Raw genomic sequence first — 7,724 nt, 5'->3', positions numbered from 1 at the left:
TCATGGGAAAAAAAGAAAGATTAATGAACATCACGAAGCTGTACAAAGTCTTCATTATAACACCTGGACCATATTTTCAGCAGTTTTAAATAATATGAATGGAAGTATTCAAAATATTGATATTTTACTTAATAAAGATTATGAAAAGGAGGTTGCTTTAAATCGGGACAAATTGCATTCAAATGTTGACTCAATCATTTTCTTAGGCCGTCTCAATATAGCTTTTAGAGGTCATCGTGACGATTCCCAACATCATCCTACTGTTGGAAAATATTCTTTAGTAAATGGAGTAGGAAATTTTGTTGAACTTTTAAACTACAGGATCAGAGGTGGGGATAAAGTTCTTGAGCATCATCTTAACAGCTGTGCAAAGAAGGCATCATATATTTCTAATTCGTCACAAAATGAATTAATAAATTGTTGTGGAAAATATTTCCAGAATATTTTAATTTCCGATATAAAGGAAGATCAATTTTTTTCGATAATTGCTGATGAAGCATCTGATTGCTCCAATCAGGAACATATGTCTTTAATTATAAGATTTATAGATAGTTCTTTTGATGTAAGAGAAGAATTTATGGGTTTTTTGCATTGCGAATATGGTTTATCAGGAGAAGCTCTTTGCAAAATTGTTTTATCATGTCTTAAAGATTATTCTCTTGACATTTCCAATTGTCGAGGTCAGGGGTATGATGGTGCAGGATCTGTTGCTGGTCATATTAAAGGTCTTGCAAAGAGAATTAAAGATTACAATGACAAAGCAGTTTATACTCACTGTTTTAGTCATCGACTTAATCTTAGTGTAGCAAATTCGTGCAAACTGCAAGAAGTCAGAAATATGATGGAGCAAGTAAAGCATTTATTTCTATCTCTTAATTTTTCTGAGTCATGACAAAATTTATTAGAAGCAGCTATTAAATTTTGTCTTGACTCACCAAACATTGTCCTTCTGCTACAAAGAAAAAATTAATTGATGTTTGTCGCAAAAGATGGGTTGAACACATAACTGGGTTGGATGATTTTGAAAGTTTGTTTGTACCTATTGTTTTTTGTCTTGAAGGAATGAGTATGAACTTAGAAAAAAAGTGCAATAAAGAAACTTCCTCACAAGCTTCTTGTTTTTTAAAACTCATTACAACTTTTGATTTTATTGCATTTTTAGTGATTACTCGAACAGTTCTTGACTACACTATTCCTGTAACACAAATGTTGCAAGGTAAAACTTTTGACATTTGTGATGGTTTAAGTTTTTTTCAGCTTTAAAAAGTTGTATGCTAACACTTAGAAATCTAATAGATGATTATCACATAAAGTGGTATGATACAATTCTTTGTCTTGCTTTTAAAGTTGATGTTGCAGAAGTTAAACCAAGAGTATCAAGGTGTCAAATATATAGAAATAATGTTCCTTCTTGTTCAACTTCAGATTATTTCAAGAAATCGTTAACCATACCACTTATCGATCACCTCCTATTTGAAGTTTTTTTTTTTTATTTTTTATTTTTTTTAATTTTTTATTTTTTTTTGGTGCCCCAAGAAGTCCTAACGGACTTGTCACAAAGCACCGCGGAAGTGCATTTAACCAGGAAGTTCACGCCTCCTTCCCTACCGTGACGCGAAAATATGACCAGAGCTCGTTTCGAACCTGGATCTCCTGCTTATAAAGCAAGCGTTCTAACCACTGCGCCACGGCCGCACTGAAGTTAATAACAGATTTAGTGATGATGCTTTGGTTGCTTATGATGGTTTGGTTATTATTCCAGATAAAATGATGTCTTATGTTTCTAAGAAGATTGACTGGAAAATTAAGTTTCAATCTTTTGTAAATTTTTTTTCAACAGATTTGCCATGTGCAATTTCTTTAAGCGCAGAACTTGATTTGTGGGAAAGCTTTTGGGTTCAAGTAAAAATTTGCTTACCAGATAATTTTTCAAGTACTTTAAAAGTCTTCCTAACAATCAATATGCAAATTTAAGAGTTTGTCTTCGCATTCTAGGAACATTGCCTGTAAGCTCTTCTGCGTGTGAAAGATCGTTTTCAGCTATTAGACGATTAAAAAACTACACACGAAGTACTATGTCATCTGAGAGAATGAACAGTCTTGCTTTATTGCATATTCACCAAGAGATAGAACCTAATATTGAAAAAGTTATAGACTTATTTGCACTTAAAAATCGTAGAATAAATTTTACAGATAAAAATTGTTAACCTTATTTTTTTTTTTTTATTATTCATTTTCTTTAACAAGTTTTTTTTATTTGTTAATTTGTAAGTTAACTTTTAATATTTTATGTTTGATGCTTTTTGAGTTGTTTTAAAATTTTAACTCCATATATAATTAGTTTATGTAATACATAGTGTCTGGGCCATATTAGTAACAAAATTTTTTTTTTTTTTTGAAATACAATACAGTTACCTTTTTTCTGAACAAAGTGTGTTGTTAAAATTCCAGAGGTTAGTCCTTCCTCAATTTTAAACAAGCAATGAACAGGGTTGATTATGTAATAAATATAAGACTAAGAATAAGTATAAATATTACAAATTGTTCTTCCTACATATCATTTTAATAAAATTAATTTGATTTAAAAAAAAAGTGAAAAGTTTGTATTACTTTTTTTAAATATTTCCTTAGTTTAAAATAAATTTTTACTTATATATATTTTATAAAACACATGAAATAAAACAAATTAAAACTATGAAAGTAAAATTATTTTAATTAGATCTTTTAATATAAAATAATATTTCAAAATTTTGATTCTAAATATACCTTTTTTTTTCTTTCTCTTTAGTAAACTTATCACCTTTAATCAGTAAATAGGACTTTATCAGTTTTTTTATTTAAAAAATATATATGATTTTACTTTTTGATGTACTGTATTTTTTATATTTTAACTAAGAACGTTATGTTTTATACAAATTTAAATATTTATTTTATTAAATATATCTTTTTTCTATTTTTTAGTTCTACCTTTTAAAACGTTCTACTCAGCGCCATTATTTTAGTTTACCTTGCTTAACTGTTAAAATATGGTTTTAATTTTGTAAACTTTCATGACTTAAAGTTTACTTTATTGATCATTAGCCGTCAGTTTAGTGAAAAAAATGACTTCAATACAAATAAGGTAAGTGATAACTGCTCACCGGCCGCATCTCAAGTTTGTTTACATTGTTGACCGAAGTTTACGATTAATATTCATGTTATAACTATATTGTGTTACTACTATATTGTATATTATTATGTTATTACTATGTTGTATCTTTCATGTTAATAATAATAACTTTTGTTATATAAATGGTAATAATGTTGTGTGTCTATTTAGATTTTAATTATTTTTAGCGTTATTTCGGAAACAATGTAGGGAAAACGCGGGCACCATAAACTTTTCATTTTCTCGTAACAAATTTTTTAAAACGCTTTTTTTTAGGGCGATTGGTTTGATTTGTTCGAAAAAAATTTTTTCGACTAAATAAAATCTATGAGTTACCAAAATATAACAGGTTAAACTTGTGAGACTAATTAAAGTAATATTAGAAAAGAGTGTTTCAAGGTACCGGTATTAACGTTATAGGTATTAACGATCAATTAAAAACTGAGCTAAGAAAGTAGCTAAAAGTATAAACATTGTTTGTTGTGTTTTGTCATAAATTAATTATACTGTGTATTAAATTTGAAATATTATGTTAGTGTTTTTATCTAGTATGTTGTATTTTTTTCCTCCAAGCGATCTAAATTAGTGTAACCCTATGCTCCTTTTTTGAATTCATAAAAAGGGTGTCTGAAATAATTAGTGCTTTAGACTTTGCTAAATAGCGAGAATGAGTTTTAGTTAATGAAACTAGAGAAAGTAGCTCCTTTGAGCATTGATCATGAAAGTATTTGTAGAAAAGAAAAAGAGATTTTTTTGCGACAATATTACGACGACGGGAGAGAGACTAAAGCTTGGCAGATTGAGCAGGTCCAATGGCCCGTGTCCGTTTTAGCGTCCGTTAAAAAGTTTGTAAACAAGCGGTTTCTTTTAAAATTTTTTGAACCCTTTAAACTTGTCCCCTCGAAAAACGAGGGGGCAAATTTAAGTTACCCCCTCGCTTGAAGGGGGCTCCTTTTCCCCCCTTCCCCCGCCCCACTCTATATCTAAAAGCGCTAACATTTCTTGACTAACTTCTTTAAAAAGCTACACCCGCGCCTGCTCCCTATTATTCATTCATATTTTATTTAAAATTTATGGAGTGTTAAGAACATATAAAATATAAATAGAAACATTGGTATAATTTACTTTTGCATGTAAATGTTTTTGAGCATATTATGTAAATTTTATAGTTGTGTAACTTAACTGGTTGTTTTCATTTAGTTTATAGGAAAAATTACTGTGATGTACTTTATCCATATAAGTAAATTCTTAAGAAACAATTATATTATAAAATAACACAAATTATAATAAAATAATAAAATCCTCAAGTTTTAAACTATGTAAAGAGATATTTAAATACACAATCTTAATGCCCCGTTTTGTTAAAAAAAAGAAAACTTTAAAACTTTATTTTATTAAATCTGGCTAATAAATACATGGAATCTAAAAAAATCAATTCAAAAAACAAAAGCATTTGCCAATGTAGTAACTATATCAGCATTTTAATATAAAGAATGATAACAGCAAATTGGTGTTAGTGGTGTCACAAACAGCGATATCTGAAACCAACTTAAAAATACAATGAACTCCAATAGTTACTTTATGCAACTGGTCTATTTCTAATTACATATTATTTATATAATATTATTTTAATATCTAGTTAAGAAATATGTTTTTTATACAAACTTTAAAAACCGTTCTAAATAAGAAGCAATTTTTTTTATTTTAAGTGTTTTTACAACTTAAATCCGATAATAAAACTTAAATCACTTTGGGGTTAAGGAAAAATTATTATTATATGCAATATTAAAATATTATATTAATTTTATATATTTTTTAGATTCAATTTTATTCTTGGGTACTTCTACAGACGTACTAGACGTACCTCAGTCCGCCTCTGATTTATTAAATTTATATATAATATATTATTAAATTTATACATAAAATAAAAATTTACGTTCTCAATTTAATGAAATAAAATATTTCGAATCGCTGCGCTTTAAGGTCTTCAAAAACTATGATTTTCTATGCTTTGTTTGCCGCCAAAAATATTATAAAATATTTAAATGTAAATGATTGCGTTTCTGATAAAAATCTGATAAAATACGACAAACTAAAACACTTTCCTATTTGAATGACTAAACAAGTAGTAATAAAGTTGACTTGCTAAAATATTTTTTATGTTATATTTATCAAATCCCCTCCCCTTTATCACAAATTGTAACAAATTTTGACCTTCCTCTAAAGCGTGACGTAATTTATAGACTTCCTTTTTATAATTTTGTTAAGTTTGCCTGGCTTGTAGGCCAGGGTAAGCGAGGTATAGCTCGTTTTCCTCAGCGCTTTTTTTTTATCACGTTCTCCCTTGCGCTTTTTTTCTATTTTCTATTTAAAATATCGCAATAGAGTATTTAGTAAGTTACAAGTTATAAATTAGAAATATTTTTTTTAATTTATGAATTCAAAAGTTATAAATTACAAACATTTTTTTTTTTCAGTTTACAATGTTAGTCGTGATACAATAAAATAAACTGTTAAAAGTCCTTTGCAAATATATATATATATATATATATATATATATATATATATATATATATATATATATATATATATATATATATATATATATATACAAAGCGTGAAAACAGTGTAAAATAGGTTTTCGAAAGAAGATCACTAAAATCTTATCATAGGAACCTCAAAAAAACAAAACAAAAAAAAAACAAAAAAAAAAATATAAAAAAACTTCCTACATAAGCAAAACTGTAAACAATATAAACGACATATAAATATAAAAACAATATAAATGATCTATAAACAACATAACTACAAAACTTTAGAAAAAAATAATAAAAATTGCAAAATAAAGTTAAATAATAGATAAAATAATTAACAATACTGTAAAATCATATTGATGGAAAGAATTAAATTTGTCATTTTATTTTTGAAAAGATTTTGGTCGATCAAAATCAAAATTTGACAAAACAAGTTTATTATATATGTGCGGTGCACGATAGACAAGACAAAATCGATTGAAATTTGTTTGACAAATAGGTTCGTTAAAAATTTTTTTTTTATTTGGTTAGCATTTGTTTGACTTGTTTGAAATAGTTTAAAGGATAGAAAATAGTTTAGAAATATATGACAGAGTAGAGATAAAACACACAGATAAAATGTTATTGATTCAACTTTTTTACCAAGCGTATACAAGCAATAAGGATAATGAAGATTAACTGATTATACAATAATCAAGATTTGAGGCAAGTTTGAGGGCAAAAGTTTTTTTGCGAATGAAAGAGTTTTGTCATTTAGTTTTGTCAGTATTTAATGTTAATTTATTGGATTTGAACTAGTGGAATAAAAGTTTAACGTCTTTATTTACGGTGGGAAAAAGTTCGCTAATATCACTCTTAGAGATAAATATATTAGTATCATCAGCAAACATGATGCTTATCAGATTATCAGTTTTACTTAAATCGTTTATATAGATTAAAAAAAGGAGGGATCCGAGGATTGAACCTTGTGGAACTCCACAGGTTATATTTAAACAATTACTGAGATAGTTGTCATTACCAACAACTAATTGTTTTCGTTTACTCCCTAGTATTTCCTTTTTTCAAGTTGGATGTGATGATCAACCATATCGAAGGTTTTCGAAAGGTCGACACTTGAAATAACATGAATCCCAGAAAAATCAAGAAAAACTCAGCAATTTTTTTACACTTTTATAAAATTCATTTGAAGTTTTTTTTAATTTTGTACAAATATTTTGCATATATTAATAAGTTTGCGAGATGTAGGTGTAAAAGATTTATTTTGTCAAATATAAAAAGTGTGTTTAAACAAGGAAAATGGTGATCTCGTTGATAAACTTAAAAAAAATATAAAGGTCATGGAAAACATTGTGAATTTAAAAAGCTCAGGAAAACGTTTTTTAGTCAGAGAATGCTCAGATAAAAATTTTATAAATTAAAGTGGCAAAGCTAAAATAACAACAATAATATCACGAAAAATGAGTGATATTATGGTTGTTATAAATGATGGGAAGAAGGCGGAGGGGGAGAAATTCCTCAAAAGTACTGTCTAACTTACCAAAAAAAACAGGTCCCCAAAACTTTAATCTATTGACTAGCCGACCATATTCAACAAAAAAACAACTAAAGGTTGAAAATTATTTTTCTTTGAGGAGGGGGGTGGGTCGAGCGCCACTGTTAAATTGCCCCAGCGATTATATAAAGGAACTGGAACATTTATAAAGGAATATATCTAAAAGAACTAAAACGAAAGAATATATAAGGTGTCTTTTTAACCAAGTCTCGTTTACATTAAATTTACATAAAATTGTCAGTATGTATACAGTAATAAAAGTAATATTTTTTTTAATAAAAATACAAAAACACGACTAATTGTACATGTTGAAATATAACGCTAGAGGAAAGGCGCCTATGATGGCGTACTTAACTTTGAAGCTTCATTATTCAGTATCCCGAAGACCAATAATGAAAGTTTTGATATGGATAAAAATACCTTGTTGCATACAGAACAATAATAATTCTCGGAAGTTTTTATCAGTTTTTTTTTTATAAGTTATTCTTAT

This window comes from Hydra vulgaris, chromosome 01 (assembly GCF_038396675.1).
Source record: "Hydra vulgaris chromosome 01, alternate assembly HydraT2T_AEP".
Taxonomy (NCBI): Eukaryota; Metazoa; Cnidaria; class Hydrozoa; order Anthoathecata; family Hydridae; genus Hydra; species Hydra vulgaris.
Note: the sequence above shows the minus strand (reverse complement) of the source record.